This window comes from Hordeum vulgare, chromosome 4H, assembly GCF_904849725.1.
Source record: "Hordeum vulgare subsp. vulgare chromosome 4H, MorexV3_pseudomolecules_assembly, whole genome shotgun sequence".
In the NCBI taxonomy this organism is placed as follows: domain Eukaryota; kingdom Viridiplantae; phylum Streptophyta; class Magnoliopsida; order Poales; family Poaceae; genus Hordeum; species Hordeum vulgare.
The window spans coordinates 580,820,947-580,839,506 of record NC_058521.1 but is presented as its reverse complement, the minus strand read 5'-3'; positions in this window follow the sequence as shown (position 1 = coordinate 580,839,506).

The window sequence follows — 18,560 nt, the reverse complement described above, 5'->3', positions numbered from 1 at the left end:
CCACTAAAAATACTAACAATAATCTAGCTACCACTAATTAACAAAACAAAACTAAATCTGTAAATTAGCAAAAAAAGAAAAAAAAGACTCACCGGAGGGGGGCGGCCGGGGAGGAGGAGGGTGCGGCGGTGGAGGACACGGCCGTGGAGGAGGGGGCGCAGGGCGGCCGGGGAGGATGGAGCGCAGGGTGCCCGGGGAGGAGGAGGGCGCAGGGAGGCCGGAGGAGGGCGTGACAGCGGTGGTGGTGTCGGGGGTGAGAGAGAGGGGTGTTGGGGGGGTGGAGGAGGGGGCGCAGGGCGGCGGTGGAGGAGGGTGCAGGGCGGCCGGGGTGGAGGAGGGGACGCATGGCGGCGGTGGAGGAGGGTGCAGGGCGGCCGGGGAGGAGGAGGGCGCAGGGCGGCGCAGGGAGGCCGGAGGAGGGCGCGACGACGGTGGTGGTGTCGGGGGTGAGAGAGAGGGGTGTCGGGGTGACCGTTAGGGGGAGAGAGAGGCGCGTGGGGGTGGGGCTAACGACTGTTAGGGGGGCACCCTCTTTGCCGTCCGCCTCCCGACGACACAGAGGAGAAAAGTGGATGACAAAGAGAGAGGCCGTTAGGGGGAGAGAGGGGCTGCGGGGTGGGCTGCCCATGCTCTTTGCCGTCTGCCTGAGTGCTCTTTGTCGTGAGCCGGCAGACGGCAAAGAACTGGTTGATGGCAAACAGTCCCTTTGGCATCAACCTCCTCTTTGTCGTCTGGTTTCTGGTAGCTGATGGCAAAGAGGGTCTTTGCCATCAGCTAGCAGACGACAAAGAAGCAGCAGATGGAAAATAACTGTTTTCCAGTAGTGTGATATGAATATCAAATTCCCAAAGTCTCAGCACAGACTTTGCGAGAGGACCCCACTTGATCGTATCAACATTGAGTATGCAGCAAAAGATGAATATGTTTCATACGAGTTCTACCACATGATTCGAGTCATCCACTATGGCCAGCGTCACCTCACAGCAGGTGGACATTCTGATTCAGACGAGTAGTGTTCACAACGGCGAACACTTGTATATATACATATATATCTATGCTAGCTATTATTATGTACTGTTTGGACTAGTATCATCATGTACTGCTTGGACCAATTTATATATGTCTAGTTTCTGTTTGTGCCATTATAGTTTCCAAATTTGAATGGTTTAGCCCTTTCTAACTTCATTTGCTACATTTCATGGTCTCATGCATTTCCCACCTCAGAACTTTTGTACACGAAGTGCATCCAGTTTTTGCCGCAACCCTCTCAACTTTTTAGCACTTGCTATGTGGGTGAAATGATGATACCATGCCAACTTTCAACCTATTTAGAGTTCATTTGTAGTGCTTTTCAATTTCTGGTCCATTTAGCTAAAAAAAATCAGTAAATGCATGGAAAATACAAAATGAAATCAGAAAGTGTTGAAAATAGATGATGTGGCCTTGAATGGTGCATTTTGAACACACAAGAAGTCTTGAGTTCAAATAAGTTCAAAAAAATGAAATCCCTTTTGTAACAGATGAGTTTTCTTAAGAAACCGTGATACTTCGAAAAAGATTGTTCAATTTGTACACCAAGTGCATCCAGTTTTTGCCGCAACCCTCTCAACTTTTTAGCACATGCTATGTGGGTGAAATGATGATACCATGCCAACTTTCAACCTATTCACAGTTCATTTGTAGTGCTTTTCAATTTCTGGGCCATGTAACTAAAAAAATCACTAAATGCATGAAAAATACCAAATGAACTCAGAAAGTGTTAAAAATTGATGATGTGGCCTTTAATGGTGCATTTTGAACACACACAAAATCTTGAGTTCAAATAAGTTAAAAAATGAATTCCTTTTTGTAACACATCTGTTTTTGATTAAAACAGTCATTTAAAATAACCTAAAACCTACCAAAGTGAACATAATGATAAAACATAGTAATATTAAATAGCAGGAAAAACTAACACTAAAAAATCTATTTTTTTAGTAAAGTTATCCACAAAATAAAATAAATAAAGTAAAAAACGAAACAAAAAAACTAGTTTTTTTTTAAAAAAAAGCCACCTACTGGGCCACCACGGCCTGAATACGACTAGAAACCCAACAAGAGAGTTGGACGAGGATTCATGCCCGCAAAAGGCCCAGTAGGCCCACAGGCAGTGACAAATTAGGCCCGGAAGCCTGCAGTTGAGAGGAGCTCGAGACGGTCTGCGCACCAATGCTTATAAACCACTCCCGGGCTCTCTCGACTAGCGAGGTGGGACTAAACATCCAACCGCACCGCGACTGTGGCAGGCACAGGCCTTTAGTCCCGCTTTGTGCCACCAACCGACACAAAATACGCCCTTTCGTCTCGGTTGTCGGCACCAACTAGGACTAAAGGTCTCTTCTTCCTGCCCTTTGGGCTACTAGAAATTGGCCTTTAGTCCCGGTTTGCAGCACAAACCGGGATGCCATGAGTGCATTGGTCCCGGTTTTTTCCTCAAATCGAGACCACTGGTTTTCGCATGTAGGCGGGAGTTGTCGAAATTTCCCCCAAACTCTCCCATTTGCCAGGAGCCCGTCCTCCTCGTCGTCACCGCCGTCCTGAGCCCGTCGTCCTCCTCGTCATCGCCGCCGCCCCGAGCCCGTCCTCCTCCTCCTCGTCGCCGCCGCCCCCGAGCCCCTCCTCCTCCTCCCGTCACCGCCGCCCCCGAGCCCGTCGTCATCGCCAACCCACCTTACACACCCCGTGCGCTCCCTCTCTCTTCCTCACTCCCGGCCCCTCACTCCCCCCTCACACTGTCGGCCCCTCCTCGCTGCGCCTTCCTCCTCCCTCCTTCAATCGCCCCTCCTTCTCCCTCCCCCCTCCTCCATCCACAACCCCTCCTCCCTGCTACATTTTGATTTAGTAGGCTACTTGCTATTTTCTTGTTGATATGCAACATTTTTATTTACTTAATAGTTTGTAGTTGATACCTAACAATTTTGATTTAGTATGATTAGCTGATTAGTAAAAATTTAGACATAGTTGATAGTTTTTAGTTGATATAAGCCTCTGTTCATATATAACACTCTGATTTAGGATAGTTTCTAGGGTTTAGTTGATAGTTTCTAGTTAACTGAATTATTACTAGGGTTTTAGTATATTATTTTTAGACATAGTTGATAGTTTCTAGTGATCCTAAAACTATTTACTCATTTGCTAGAATGAACATGTCATATTTTGTTTATATTTTGTTTATGTAGAAATCAAGTATTTTCCCCTGCCTCATCCCTGCAGTCGTCCCCATCGCCGACCCCCTAAGACCTCTAGGTGAGAATAGACAAATCCCCATGTTGTTGATATAGATGATAATGTGTTGTAAATATCGATGATGAAAATGCTAGTGCTAGTCGCCATGTCATTGATGTTGATGATGATGCATTATGGATATAGAGGATGTCTTCGTGTTCTTATTTGCAAATGTTGATTTCCGTTCCGGCAAATTTCAGGCGCTCCATATGTCCACTTTTTAGCAAAGGTCATGCCCAAATTTTCCATGAATTTCGGCATGACTAGTGCTAGAAACTAGGACATTTGGAGTGCCATGTATTTGCCAGAAGTGGGAATGAAGAGGAGAAGTAGAGGAAAAATAGAAGAACAAGAGAAGTAGAAGAAAAAGAGGAGAAGTAGAAGAGGAGGGAGAGGAAGAAGAGGAGGAGAGGAAGAAGAGGAGGAAGGAGAGGGAATTATATTTTCTTAGGTTAATTCCCTTTTAGGTTAATTCTGTTTTAGAATTATTTAGGTTAATTCTGTTTTAGAATTATTTAGGTTAATTCTGTTTTAGAATCATTAGAGGAAGAGGAGGAGAGGAAGAAGAGGAGGAACAGAAGAAATGAATAATTATTTAGGTTAATTCTGTTTTAGAATTAATAGTGATCTGTCATATAAGTTTCATGATAGTTGCCTTCGATTGATTTTAAATGTTTCAACTATGAACATAGGAAATGTCTGACGATGAAATGAAATTCGTTATGTGCGAATACTGCCAAGATGAGCGCGACCTGTGTGACACGCCTCACCTAGTTGATGATAGGCGCTTCAGCATCATGCTCGATGAGGACTTTGAAGTGGATATAGTAAGTCACAACGACAAATCTTTTTTCGTAATTAAGCATGACTTCTTTTGCTTCAACTTATAATTTTTATTTTTTACTATTCTACTAGCGTATCCCGTGCCATGCAAGAATTTATGTCTTGGATAAGATTGGTTTCAGTACTGAAAAAACTATGAAGGTAAAGATAGTTCACTTGAGAACCGAGCATGGTTATACTTTTGCCGTAAAGTTGTACAATGCGGACACCTACTCCTTTTTTGAATGAAAAAGTTGGGTAGCACTATGCAAGGCTTATGCATTTGAGCCTAATATGCTTATCACCTTTTGATATTCCTCCGGAAGATGAAATTGAAGGTAATATCGACATCTGGGTCGATGTGCAGACGCCTCCTGTTCTACCATTATGTGAGTTTCTCAATCATATTTATTAAGTAATTTATATTGTTTATTGAAAAATAGTTGAGAACTTATTTCCATTGACAACTTATTTTTATTCTTCAAAAAAATGTACGGAAGATGGTAGACAGAACCTACTACTACAATGATGAAGCAGAATTAACTACTTATAAGGAGAAAAATATTCTTGTCACATTTATTAATGATCTTGAGAATTAAAATAGCTATCAACAAACTCCTTCACATTATGGTCAATAAATTCCACTAGTGCACGTGGTGAACTACGGTAACATGCATGGAGATTGCATGGTAAGATTTTCTACTATTACGACATCCGTGCATCTTTTGCATAAATTCTTTTAAAACTAAACTACATTGCTAGCTACAAAGTTATTACTATGTTTTTCAACAGAAAATCCCGCAGGATTGTGTGGCTCATCTGATGTTTCCAAGAGGTCGCATTGATGTTATGATCATATGGCCAAAAAAACCCCAAAAATGTATCACTCCTGTCCATACACAATATGAAACCACTAATAAACAATCTCATTTTGGAGGTCAGCCTATGTATATTCATCACTCCTGTCCATACCGGATTTCTAAAACCGATGAAGTCACGACAATCAAAGATTAGAAAAATGTATCGCCAATCATAGAGAGCTACTTGGAAGCAACATTGTGCGTAGGCCAAGAATTGGAGACAGGATGATCTCCATTCTCCATAATGGAGAGTCAGGGCCTATCTTGTTTTATGATATTCTACCTAAGAGAGGGTAGAGTAGGTCCTATGAGAGAGGAGTAGGTCCTAGGTACAATGTGTTATTATGTGCTACAATGTGTTATAGTTGATGATGATGAGGAGGAGGAGTTGTGATTATGACTAGTGACCAACTTGTTATATGATGTCTCATTGACGAAAATGATGATTAAATACTGTTGGTGGTAATGAGTATGATGATTATTAGCAATAGTGATGCAAGAGTTTTTATATTAATATGATGGCGATGTTGATCATGATTATCATGATGATTTGTTATTATGATCATGATTGGTTATTATATCATTGGGGGAAGGAAAGCGGATTAGATTCATGTGGATGGATCAAAAGTGACCAAAAGTTGAATTAGTAGGATCGTCGTCCTACTAATTCAACTTTTGATTCATTTGGATGAATAAAATCCATGTTTCTTCCTCACAATTATATAATAATTCATCATTAACATAATGATATAACAACCTCTTAATTGGTATTGTATCAAAATTTGTATAACAACGTATAAATACACTAAAAATAAAAAATAATGAAAAACAGATTACTAGTAGCGCTGGTTTGCAAGAACGCTACTGATAGTTGTCTTATCAATAGCATTGGTATGATACACGCTACAGCTATATGTCTTAGCAGTAGCGCGTCTTACACGCGCTGCTGGTAAGTAGTAGCTGTAGCGCCTTACTAGTAGCGTGGTAACCCGCGCTACTAGTAGGCACTAAACCTACGCTACTGCTAGGCTTTTCCCTAGTAGTGGACACTTCTCTCTATTAGGTAGCTAACACAATATGAAACCACTAAATTAAACCTCCAAAAAAACCCCAACCCCAGCCACCCACATTCAAAAAAAACCTAGCTCTGGCCACATGCTGACGCGTGGATGCCATTTGGTCCCGGTTGGTGTGACCAACCGGCACTAAAGTTCCTCTTGCCTGGGCTCCCCGCAGCGGCCACGTGGAGACCCTTTGGGCCCGGTTCGTAAGTCAACCGGGACTAAAGGTTTCGGCCTTTAGTCCCATCCCTTTAGTCCCAGTTCCGGAACCGGGGCTAATGGGCCTCTGGAACCGGGACAAATGGGCCTTTTTCTACTAGTGTATGGGTGGAGCCCTCCATGGACTCTCGCAGTTGTTACCCTCCGTGGGTTGAAGTCTCCACTAAGATGGACGTACAATAGCACCACCTATCCAAACCATTCCAAAAATCAACGTGTCAACCTCATGCATTTGATATCCCTACCTTACTCCTATACTTTAAACTTGCATGTTTTACTTTCCGCTGCTATACTCTTAGAACGGCATGTGTAGGGTGTATTTGACTTGATATAACTGCCATAGCTGCCTCTCAACTAAAATTGCGAAAAGTCAAAAAAATTATCTTGTCAAGTAGTCTAATCACCCCCCCTCTAGACATACTTTCGATCCTAGTGTTATCAGAGCTTTGGTCTACATTTCATTAGTTTAACAACCTAGGAGAGTATGGCATCTAGTGAGGGAAATTATCATCGTAGAGGTCCATATTTCGATGGCACTAATTTTGCTAGTTCGAAGCATAAGATGAAGATGCATATTCTTGGCTTTAATCCTCATGTTTGGGCTGTTATTCGTGTTGGTGTGCAAGGTAATTTTTTTTGGAGAAGGGTATGAACCGGATCGTGATGCGACACCCGATGAAATGAAGATGTTACAACTCAATGCTCAAGCCTGTGACATCATCTTCAAGTGCCTATGCCCCGAAGAATTCAACAAAATCAGTCATCTTGAGAATGCAAAAGAAATTTGGGATACTTTGGTTGATATGCACGAATGTACTGATTCTGCCACATAATCTAAGTTGGGTGTGCTTCAAAGTTAGCTTGAGAGGTTCAAGATGAAGGATGGTGAAGGTGTTGCTAAAATGTACTCTAGGCTAACTCTCATCACCAATGAGATTGCCGGCTTAGGAAGCGAAGATATGACCGACAAATTAATCATGAAGAAGATACTTAGAGCTCTCGATGGCAAGTATGAGACAGTGTGCACATTGATCCAAATGATGCCAAATTACAAAGATCTCAAGCCAACTTAAGTCATTGGTAGGATTGTTGCTCATGAGATGTCACTCAAGGACAAAGATGAGCTGCACGACAAGTCAAGCGGTGCTTATAAAGCTTCATGTGATGCTCCCGCTACTTCAAAAGACAATCTTGTCACTGATGAAGAGATAAGCCTCATGGTCAGAAAATTCAACAAGTTCTACAAGAGTGCAGGCAAAGAGAGAAGCTCAAGCTCGAGACATGATGAGAAGCATTCGTCCAGTCGTGACCGATACTGCTACAATTGTGGGAAGCCTGGACACTACTCCAATGTGTTCTCGGCTCCCTACCAAATAAGAGAAGAGTCACCTCGAAGACGAAGCTCAAGAGACGAGTCACCTCATAGAGAGAGAAGGAGTAGAGAAGATCACTATGAACGAAGACACTCACGGAGAGGCAAGGAATCGAAGAAGAAGGACAAATACACCAAGAGCAGATCAATAAGAAGACATCAAGCTCATGTTGGTGAATGAGCTTCTGGCTCCGAGTCTGATTACCACTCCGAGAGAAGCTATCACTCCAACTCGGACTATAGTCAAGATGAATTTGTTGCCGACATTGCACTTGTTTCCACCAACTCCTACGACCTATTTGACTCACCAAATGAGGGGTTCGGAAATTGCTTCATGGATAAAGTCCCCAAGGTATCACATCCCGAGTATCTTGAATTTAATAGTGATGAGGATGACTTGTTAGGAGAAGATGACTTGTTCTTTGATAAAACTAGTGATTGCAATGAAAATGAACTTGCTAATTATCATGCTAGTCAAGAGAAATCGAATGATGATGATAAGAAAGAAATTGAATGACTAACTCAAGAATTAGAAACTCTTAAGTTAGCTCATGAGACTACTCTATAAGATCATAGAGAGCTTTCAAGAACCCATGAGAAGCTACGCTTCGAGAAGCTCAACTTGGAGCAAGACCATGAGTTCTTAAAAGTGATCAATGATGAGCTTTAAAAGAAGAGTTCTTCTTATCTATCTAAAGGAATACTCTTGTCTAATTTTTTCACAAGTTAAACCTAGGAATACTAGTAACAAAGGCAAGAAAGTTTCTACCACAAGACCACAAAGGCAAGGGAAAGCTTCAATATGACATTGACCTATTTGAAGAATAATTCCAGGCCAAGGTCAAGTGGGTTCCCAAGGACACTACTAGCTCTACCTCAACCAGTGCTACAACAACTCCAAGGATTCCCATCAATTTGGCATGGATCCACAAGAGTAAGAACTAAGGAAGTTCTTGATGGGTGACTCCGCCAATGAAATTCCCTCTTATTCATTTTGGCAAGAACTATTTGCAATCAACCTCAACCATATGCATTAGTTCAAGGAGTCACACATTCCCTCAAAGGTAAGCAAGGAACAAGATAATTAATGCATCTCTCGACATCATCCCATTTGTGTTTCACTCCATGTCCATAGATATTCTTGCATATGTTACTATTGCTTTGGGACTAACCCATGTAGGTGAGAAGAGTGTGAAAACAACAAGGATTGCTCCCAACTCAAGATGATCTTCATCAACATTGAGCATCCACCACCACTTCACCAACTTGAAGTCTTCTACGACAAAACCCAAGGTTAGTTGATCCCTCTTAAGGGGGTGTCATATCAAGGGGGAGCTTTACTCTAAGACTTGAGTATAAGCTTCTCCTAAAGATATGAACACATTAATGCTTATGTAAAAGTGGTAACCCCACTTGTGCTTAACGATGAGTATGACATATGATCAAGTATTCTTACTTGGCTCCTAAGTCAATATACTCATATATAGACGACTTTGTCATCACCAAGTGATTGATAGCTGCTAGGATGTTTGTGCATGTTCACCATGTTTTATCTATCATTCTTATTGTGTGAGCATGTTGGTCTGCATGTGTTTGATCATTCGAGGACATCCAATTGTTGTTATTTGGCTCTTGATTTATCTTTTGCCAATTCGATGGACAAGAATGCATAGGACCCTTCTCTAGCTATCTATGCTATCTCATTTCAAGTTCTATTCATGCTTCATCACAAAACTTGAAAGGGCACTTATTGATCCCTCTCTGTGAAGGTGCACTCGGAGTTCCGTATCGTCAATGGCTGACTTCCAAAACCTCTCTATGAATGAACTCAGTGAAACCAACTTCATAAACTCGGTTCTATCGAATTACAAAGTTGATCTAGGTTTTCCATCTCGGTACCACCGGAATCAGAATCTCGGTTACACCGAGTTTCCCTATCAACTAACAGTTGAGGAACTCCGTGACACCAATTTCGTAATCTCGATGACACCGACAACGAAAGGTTATATAATCCAGCGGACCGGTTCTTTGATCTTAGTTTGTCAAAGCCATTTCATCCCAAAACCCTACGCTGACTCTGGACCCCTGGTCGTCGCCCTTGACTCCCCGTGCGTCTCCGTCGCTGGGAATCGCCACCGCCAACAGATTCTTCAACACTATCACCGCCGTAGCAGGACCACCGCCGAGTTAGGGTATGGTTCGGATCCCCGTGCGCGTTCCTTCATTCAAATCTTACGCAATGGGAAATTTTATCCACAAGCCACCGTGTGCAACCTCTTCATCCACCACATGATTCCATAGATTAGAGAACTAAGAAAATTTTAGGGTTAATTGTTCGCAGACCTCATCTCAGTAACGTCGATTTGCAAAAGTTGGTTCCACCGATTTTGAACCTAGGGTTGCTGAGAATGAACTTGGTGAAACCGAGTTGCCAATTTCGGTTCCACCGAAATGATGAACAAGTTTCTGTTAAGGAGTTCATGTGTCTTGGTGACTCCAAAAGTTCAAACTCGGTACCACCGATATGTGATGTGCAGAAAGTTAAAACTAAGGATTTCTCTGTTCAATTTTTGAAAAACATTTGAATTTTCAGATGCTTATCCCTTCTGTCTTCACAGGTTTTGCTGTTTGTTGCTGAGTTTCTGCTTGTCCGTCAGAGATGTCTAGTTCAGAAGATAGTCAAAATGATTTCACACAACAAAGTATAGAGATGGACTCAGGCACTAGTCCAAAGAAGTCTGCCTCTGACCCAAGTTCTCCCAGCTCCCATGGTTTGCCCAAAGCAGCCACCAGGCAGAGGAAGAAGCTAAATTCTGATGAAGAGGACTCAGACTTTATGCCAGAGGAAACATCAGCTCCTTCGAAGGCTCCAAGGAAGGCTGTGAGGAAGGTAACTACTATTCCTACTAATCTGAGAGCACCTGATTATGCAAGGAATAGGACAACACATACGAGTGATGTACCTGCCAAGAAGGCTGGTGTGAAGAGGCCCAGGAAGAGAACTGTTCATCCTATTGGGAGAAGGACTTCAATGTTTGAAGACCCCGAAGAAGCTGCTGAGGAAAAAGCTCATGAGGATATCCCAGTTCCTCTAAGAGAAGAAGCTTATGGTTGATGCCATGAAATCTGCTCCTAAGCCTCCTGCCAAAGCAAAGAAGGTTGTAGCTCCCAAGAGGACTACAAACGACATACCTGCAGCTGCCAAGAACAAAGGCCATGCATCCAGTACCCATGCTGCAGAGGAGGTAGAAGATGAGAATGCACCAGTTCTTAGGAAGCTCAGACCAACCCTGCCAATTCATAATGATGCTCATCTAGTAGCAGAGGATATGAAGAAGAGAAAGGATGTTGGATTGAGAAAGTGGATAGCTATTGACCCATATGTTGACAGAAGAAGAACTGCTATTGATCCAAGGTTTCACACCAAGGAACAACAAGATTTTTATGAGAATGTCCTGTTTGACAACAGTCCAGGTGTCACTGATATGAGGTATGTCAACTAGGCATATATCAAGGAGAATGAAAAATTCTTTCCCCATGTCCAAGAAAAATTTAGGCTAGTGGAGATTGAGAAGTTTGTTGGTAAAGAGATGACCACATGGAATGATGAGCCGATCATGCAATTTTATGCAACTGTTCATTTCTATGGAGATGGTTCTTTGGTCTGGATGGTTGATGGTCACATGTATGAAGCTACAATTGATGAGTGGGCCACTATCATTGGTGCCCCAAAGCAGGAAGATCATGATGTTGATGTGTACTCGGAAGCAAAGAAGAGTCACAACTCTATGTGCAATATGTACAAGAAAATTCCACACAAGTACTTGGCTAGTCATAGGATGGGTTCTGTATACTTTTTGCAAGCAGGAATTCCTACAACTAACACTATTATGAGACACACCTTGATGCCTAAATCAGGTGATGATAAGCTGATCAGAGGTCATTCCATCAACTTGGTGCACCTGTTAGACACCCATACCAGATTCAGAGTGATGGATTTGATAGTAGAGACTATCCATAGGACTGCTGCGGATCAGAAGAGATCATGTGGATATGCTCCTTACATTCAGATGTTTATCGATGCCAAGCTAGGCAAGCATATGTATCTACTTGATCGTCCCCATCTACCTCTTCAGCCAGAGTTTGAAGACAATGTGAAGTGGTAATGGATGAAAATGATCGCAACTCGGCTGCAACAAGGATGACAACAGAGGTAGCAGAAGCTGAGGCTGCTAGAAATAGGCTACCACCAGTTCCACAACTGAGAACTCAAGCTGAGAAAATGACATTTCTAGTTAGTTCTACCCAAGGCATGGATAAGAATACCCAGGAGATACTGCAAAGTCACAAAAGCCTTGAGAGAGTCGTGGAAACAAAGTTCCATGACATGGATGTGAAAGTTATTGAGTTGACCACCATAGTCAAATAGCTTCAACACGAAGTTGACTCAATGGAGATTCCATGCTTAGATGAGGAAGATGATGATGATGATGATGATGATGATGATGAAGAGTCTCCTCCTCCCACTACTACTCAGTTCAGCACCAGGCCTAGGTCAGCTGCTATACCTGCTTAGGAGACCGGACAGACATCTTCAGCTCAAGCATCAACACCCTCAACATTAGCTCTAGCTCAAGCACCTCCAGTATCAACTCCTCGAGCTCCACGACATACAGCAGATGCTTTCATGGACGCTCTTTTGTTGACTCCATCATCAGCTGCTCTGAGAGACAAGTAGTTCTGTACTTTTTAAACTTTTTGGTAACTTGTTGCTAAAGGGGGAGAAATGTATAGATCATAGACTAAGAGAGAGACATATAGAGCTTTTGAATTTATTTGCTCTCATTTGGTTTCAAAAACTTTGACCTTTTGGATGACTTTATCCCCTTATCTGTGTGTTTGATCATACGCTTTACGTGGTTAATGCTATGATATTATCTTTTAGCTATCTATGTGATGATCATTCACTTATCTTGTTGGTGTCATGTGCATTGCTATTAATTCTTATATTGTATGTGCACCACCAAGATGTATGTGACATGGAAGAGTAACCCATGATCCTAATCGATTGTGCATTTGCATTCAAACACATATTTTAAATAATGCACAAATTTAGGGGGAGCTCTTGCTTTTCACACACTTCTCAAAGCATCGATGCTAATCATTGATTGTATCTTTTGTCGAAGCTTTGATCTATATGTTGTCATCAATTACCAAAAAGGGGATATTGAAAGCACAAATGGTCCCTAGGGTGGTTTTGATAATTGATCACAACATATGCATCATTGGACTAATATTTTCCAAGTATATTTCAGAAAAGTTCAAAAGATGCTATGGCTAAAGGTTTATGTGGAGATGCCCATTGATGCAAGAAAGGAATAATACTGGCTCAAGCTTCAAGCTAGAAGACTCTTCATTTTATATTTGTGAGAAATCACTTTTCAGTCCATAGGAAAACCAATATTATTAAAAGGGGTGATGTAGTAAATGAACTAATTGCTCAAAATGCTCAAAGTTAGCCACAAAAAACTTAGTCGGTTTTCCCACATATCCACTCTGTCAAATTCCACATACACAAATTCGGCGTCACCAACTTTCACATATCGGACCAACCGAGTTTGACTTCAGACAAAACCCTAGCCATTTCCACCAAATCGGTACTACCGAGTTTGGGTTACCAACTTTCGGGTGCCTCGGTACACAAAATCGGAATTTCCAAGTTTGAGTATCGGTGCCACCGAGTTTGGCCATCTGACCATTAGTCACTTTTTCGGTGCCACCAAGTTTCATATATCGGTCTCACCGAGATTCAAAAGTTCACACCTTTAGTGTTGATTGGTACCACCGAGTTTATGACTTTGGTGTCATCGAGTTTGCCTTTTTGTGTGTAACGGTTGGATTTTGGCTGCTGCCTATATATACCCATTCACGCACCTGTCATTCGTGGGAGAAGTACTCAGAACACACACTTCATTTGCCAGATCCATTTTCTGAGAGAGAACCACATACTCATGTGTTGAAACCAAGATATTCCAATCCAATCATTTGAAACTTGATCTCTAGTCTCCCCAAACTGCTTTCCACCAAATCAACCTCTTCTACCCATGCATATTCTGTGAGAGAGTGATTTTGTGTTGAGGAGACTATCTCTAGAAGCACAAGAACAAGGAGTTCATTGACCTACTCCATCTATTACCTTTTGGAGGGTGGTTCCTCCTAGATTGGTTAGGTGTCGCTTGGGAGCCTCCTACTTCGTGTTGTGGATTTGAACCAAGATGTTTGTAAGGGAAGGAGATCGCCTACTTAGTGAAGATTGATGATGAGATGATGTATATACTTCTCGCACCTCGTTGGTTACCCCAAGTGGAAGGTTGGGATAGTCAGCAGCAAGTTTTCCCTCACACGGGAACTGTAAGGTTTATCGAACCAGGAGGACTCATAGGATCAACAAGTAGGTGTCTTCCACCCTGGCGCTAGCAGAAGACGTGGACCTGCGCACACAACAAATAATTTTTCTTTCAGCGAGTACAAAGAGGTTGTCAATCTCTCCGGCCTTGTAGTTTGCAAAGGATCAAAACACAAGCGAGAAAGTAATAGTGATTGCAACAGAAAAGTAAATGAAAGCGGTAAATGGCGGAGGTGTAAACAATGATGGTGATATGGACCGGAGTCACATGATGTTCACTAGTGATGTCTCTCTCCCAAAAGACAATAAACAACTATGCTTGGGTAAACAAATCCTATGAACGCACCGCAATGCTAATTATGCTACTTGATAGTTAGAGGTTCAATAGTAATGGGCAGTACACCAAGACAAGTAGACCATTTATTCATCAGCATCTACTTACTAATCATCCACCTTGAGATATCTATCCAGAACATCTCGTCGGTATTAAGTTGCGAGCCCCACCCAAAGTGTAAACTCAAAGCAACGGACAACTTCATTAACGAATTATGTGTAAGGTAAACAATCCTTGTAACTGTGGTCACAAGCACCGTTGGTTTCTGCCTGGTGGAAACAACACATCCCCTAGTCTCATGTTTTTGTCACTCAAGCTAGACATCGAGGGGCATGAACCCACAATCATGCATAACGCTCCCTCTTGGAGTTGCAATCTACTACTCGGCCAAAGAGATAAATAGCAATGGAGAACATGCATGAATCACTAAGGAACATAATATAAAATGGTAATCAAATATATAACTCATAACAATCTGAACATAATCTCATAATCCATCGGATCCGAACAAACCGAGCATAGCAATAGCAAGAGAAATACATAGATGCCTTGATCATGTAGGGAAGCTCACAAGGACTAGCCATTGAAGCACAAGATTGGAGAGAAGACATCACATAGCTACTGGTCATGGACCCATGGTCCAAGGAGGACTACTCACGACACGTCCGGGAAGCGTCCATGGTGGTGGCGAAGCTCCCGGAGGTCAATCCTCCCTCCGGCAGGGTGCCGGGAAGAGGTCTCCTAGCGCTCCCGATCACGGAAGCGCTCTGGCGGCGAAACGATGGAGAAATTCGCGATTCTGGAAGTTGTCCAAGGGTTTCCTCTCGGTACTCTAAATATAGGCCAAAGGAGGGCACCGGAGGAGGTGGGGCCCACCCAGGCGGCCTCCTGCCGCGGCCTAGGGCCTGGCAACGCCAGCAGGTCGCCTGGGCAGCCCCTGGCCCCCTCTGGCCCATCTTCGGTGACCCGGAAGCTTCTGTTTTGCTGATTTTTTATATATTTTTCCTGGACTTTTTCGGGCTTCGGAAAATTGGGTAAAAGCCCGTGCAAAATAGACATGAGCAGACAGAAACTGATACTGGGTGCACTGAGTTAGTAGGTTAGTCCAAATATGTGTAAAATGATATAAAAGTGTAGCAGAACATATAACAACGTCCCCAAAAGATCATGGAACAAGCAGAAATTATAGATACGTTTGGGACGTATCAACATCCCCAAGCTTAATTTCTGCTCATCGTCGAGAAGATAAATGATAACACAATAATTTCTGTGGTGACATGCTAAAACACATATAAGAACTTCAAAGTAAAGCAAGTAATATATGCAATTCAAGTGAACAAAATAACAAGCAACAGTTTATATCTAGTATTGAGTTTACCAAAGTAAGAGCATAAAGGTGCAAGAGGTCTCGCTGTCCCTAACTCGAATGTCTCCAAATGGTGTTTGTGTTTGATAACCCACAAGTATAGGGGACCGCAATAGTTTTCGAGGGTAGAGTATTCAACCCAAATTTGTTGATTCGACACAAGGGGAAGCCAAAGAATATTCTCGAGTATTAGCAGTTGAGTTGTCAACTCAACCACACATGAAAGACTTAGTATCTGCAGCAAAGTAACATAGCAAGGACCAGTAGGAAAAACTCGTAGGCATTGGATCGATGATGGATAATTATGCCGGATGACATTCATCATGCAACAATTATAACTTGGGGAGATATGTAACTAGCTCTAGTTCGTCAATGTAATGTAGGCATGCATTCCGTATATAGTCATACGTGCTTAGGGAAAAGAACTTGCATGACATCTATTGTCCATCCCTCCCGTGGCAGCGGGGTCCTAATGGAAACTACGGGATATTAGGGTTCTCCTTTTACTAGAGAACCGGAACAAAGAATTAGCACTTAGTGACTACATGAACTCCTCATACTATGGTCATCTCCGGGAGTGGTTCCGGCTATTGTCACTCTGGGGTTACCGGGTCATAACACATAATAGGTGACTACAACTTGCAAGATAGGATCAAGAACACACATATATTAACGAGAACATAATTGGTTTAGATCTGAAATCATGGCACTCGGGCCCTAGTGACAAGCATTAAGCATGGCAAAGTAGTAGCAACATCAATCTCAGAACATATATAGTGGATACTAGGGATCAATCCCCATCAAAACTAACTCAATTACATGATAGATCTCATCCAACCCATCACCGTCCAGCAAGCCTACGATGAGATTACTCACGAACGGTAAAGATCATCATGGAATTGGCGATGAAGGAAGGTTGGTGATGACGATGGCGACGATCTCCCCTCTCCGGAGCCCAGAACGGACTCCAGATCTGCCCTCTAGAGGAAGAACATGTGGTGGCGGCGCCTTCGTATCGTAAAACGCGATGAACTCTTCTCCTTGATTGTTTTCTGGACGAAAGGGACTAAATAGAGCTGGAGTTGGAGGCGGCGGAGCCCCGAGGGCCCCCACAAGCCTGCTAGGCGCGACCAGGGGGGCCCGCACCTCCTGGGCTTGTGGGCTCTTCGCTCCACGCCTCCGGTTGATTCTTGTGCCGGTATTTTTTATATATTCCACAAAAAATCCTCGTAAATTTCCAGGTCATTCCGAGAACTTTTTTATTTCTGTGCAAAAACAACACCATGGCAATTCTGCTGAAAACAACGTTAGTCTGGGTTAGTTCCATTCAAATCATGCAAATTAGAGTCCAAAACAAGGGCAAAAGAGTTTGGAAAAGTTGATACGATGGAGACGTATCAACTCCCCCAAGCTTAAAGCCTTTCTTGTCCTCAAGCAATTTAGTTGACAAACTGAAAGAGACAAATGAAAAACTTTTACAAACTCTGTTTGATCTTGTTGTTGCAATTATGTCTAACTCATATTCAGATTTTCAGCAAGATCATAAGCTAACCACATAAGCAATGACATTTAGGTCCCACGGTGAACTCATATCAATGGCATAATCAACTGGCGAGCAATAATAATGAGTTTCAAATGTCAACACTTCAATCAAAACAATCATGAAGCAATATGAACAGGTGGTATCTCGCTAGCTCTTTCTGAGACCGCAAAACATAAATGCAGAGCACCTTCAAAGACCAAGGGCTGACTGAACATTGTAATTCATGGCAAAGAAGATCCAGTCACAGTCATACTCAATATCAATTAATAGCAAAGCATAAAAATGAAGGAGGTGCTCTCTAATTGGTGCTTTTTGAAAGAAGAGGATGACTCAACAGAAACATAAATAGATAGGCCCTTCGCAGAGGGAAGCATTGATTTGCAGAGGTGCCAGAGCTCAAGCTTTGAAGACAGAGATAAATAATTTTGGGTGGCATGCTTTCATTGTCAACGCGATGACCAAGAGTTTTCACCATCTTCCATGCTACACATACTATAGGCGGTTCCCAAACAGAAAAGTAAAGTTTTGACTCCCCACCACCAATCAATCACACTCCACGACTAGCCGAATACTCGGGTGCCGTCCATACCAACAACAATCCAGGGGGAGTTTTGTTTGCAATTATCTTTTTGATTTGAGCATGGAAGTGGGCATTCCAATTACCGGCCCCTTTCTCGTGATTGATAGTGAATAAACACATATCGAGGATAACACGCCTAACATGGAAGATACTGATCGCCCCTTGTCACCACATGAGAGGTTCGAGCATGCAAAACAGATTATTTCTTGAAGGTTTAGAGAGTGGCACATGCAAATTTACTTGGAACGGCAGGTAGATACCGCGTATAGGTAGGTATGGTGGACTCATATGGAACAACTTTGGGTTTATGGAAGTGGATGCACAAGCAGTATTCCCGCTTAGTACAAGTGAAGGCTAGCAAAAGACTGGGAAGCGACCAACTAGAGAGCGACAACAGTTATCAATATGCATTGAAATTAACCAACATTGAGTGCAAGCATGAGTAGGACATAAATCACCATAAACATGAATATCATAGAGGCTATGTTGATTTTGTTTCAACTACATGCGTAAACATGCGCCAAGTCAAGCCACTTGAATCATTCAAAGGAGGATACCATCCTATCATACTACATCATAATCATCATGAAATTCATGTTGGCATACAAGACAAACCATCATAAGCTCCTAGCTAATTAAGCATGGCATCAGAAACTATGATTTCTAAGTTGTCATTGTAAACATGTTTCTCTCACAACAAAGCTGAATCAGGAACGATGAGTGATACGTCTCA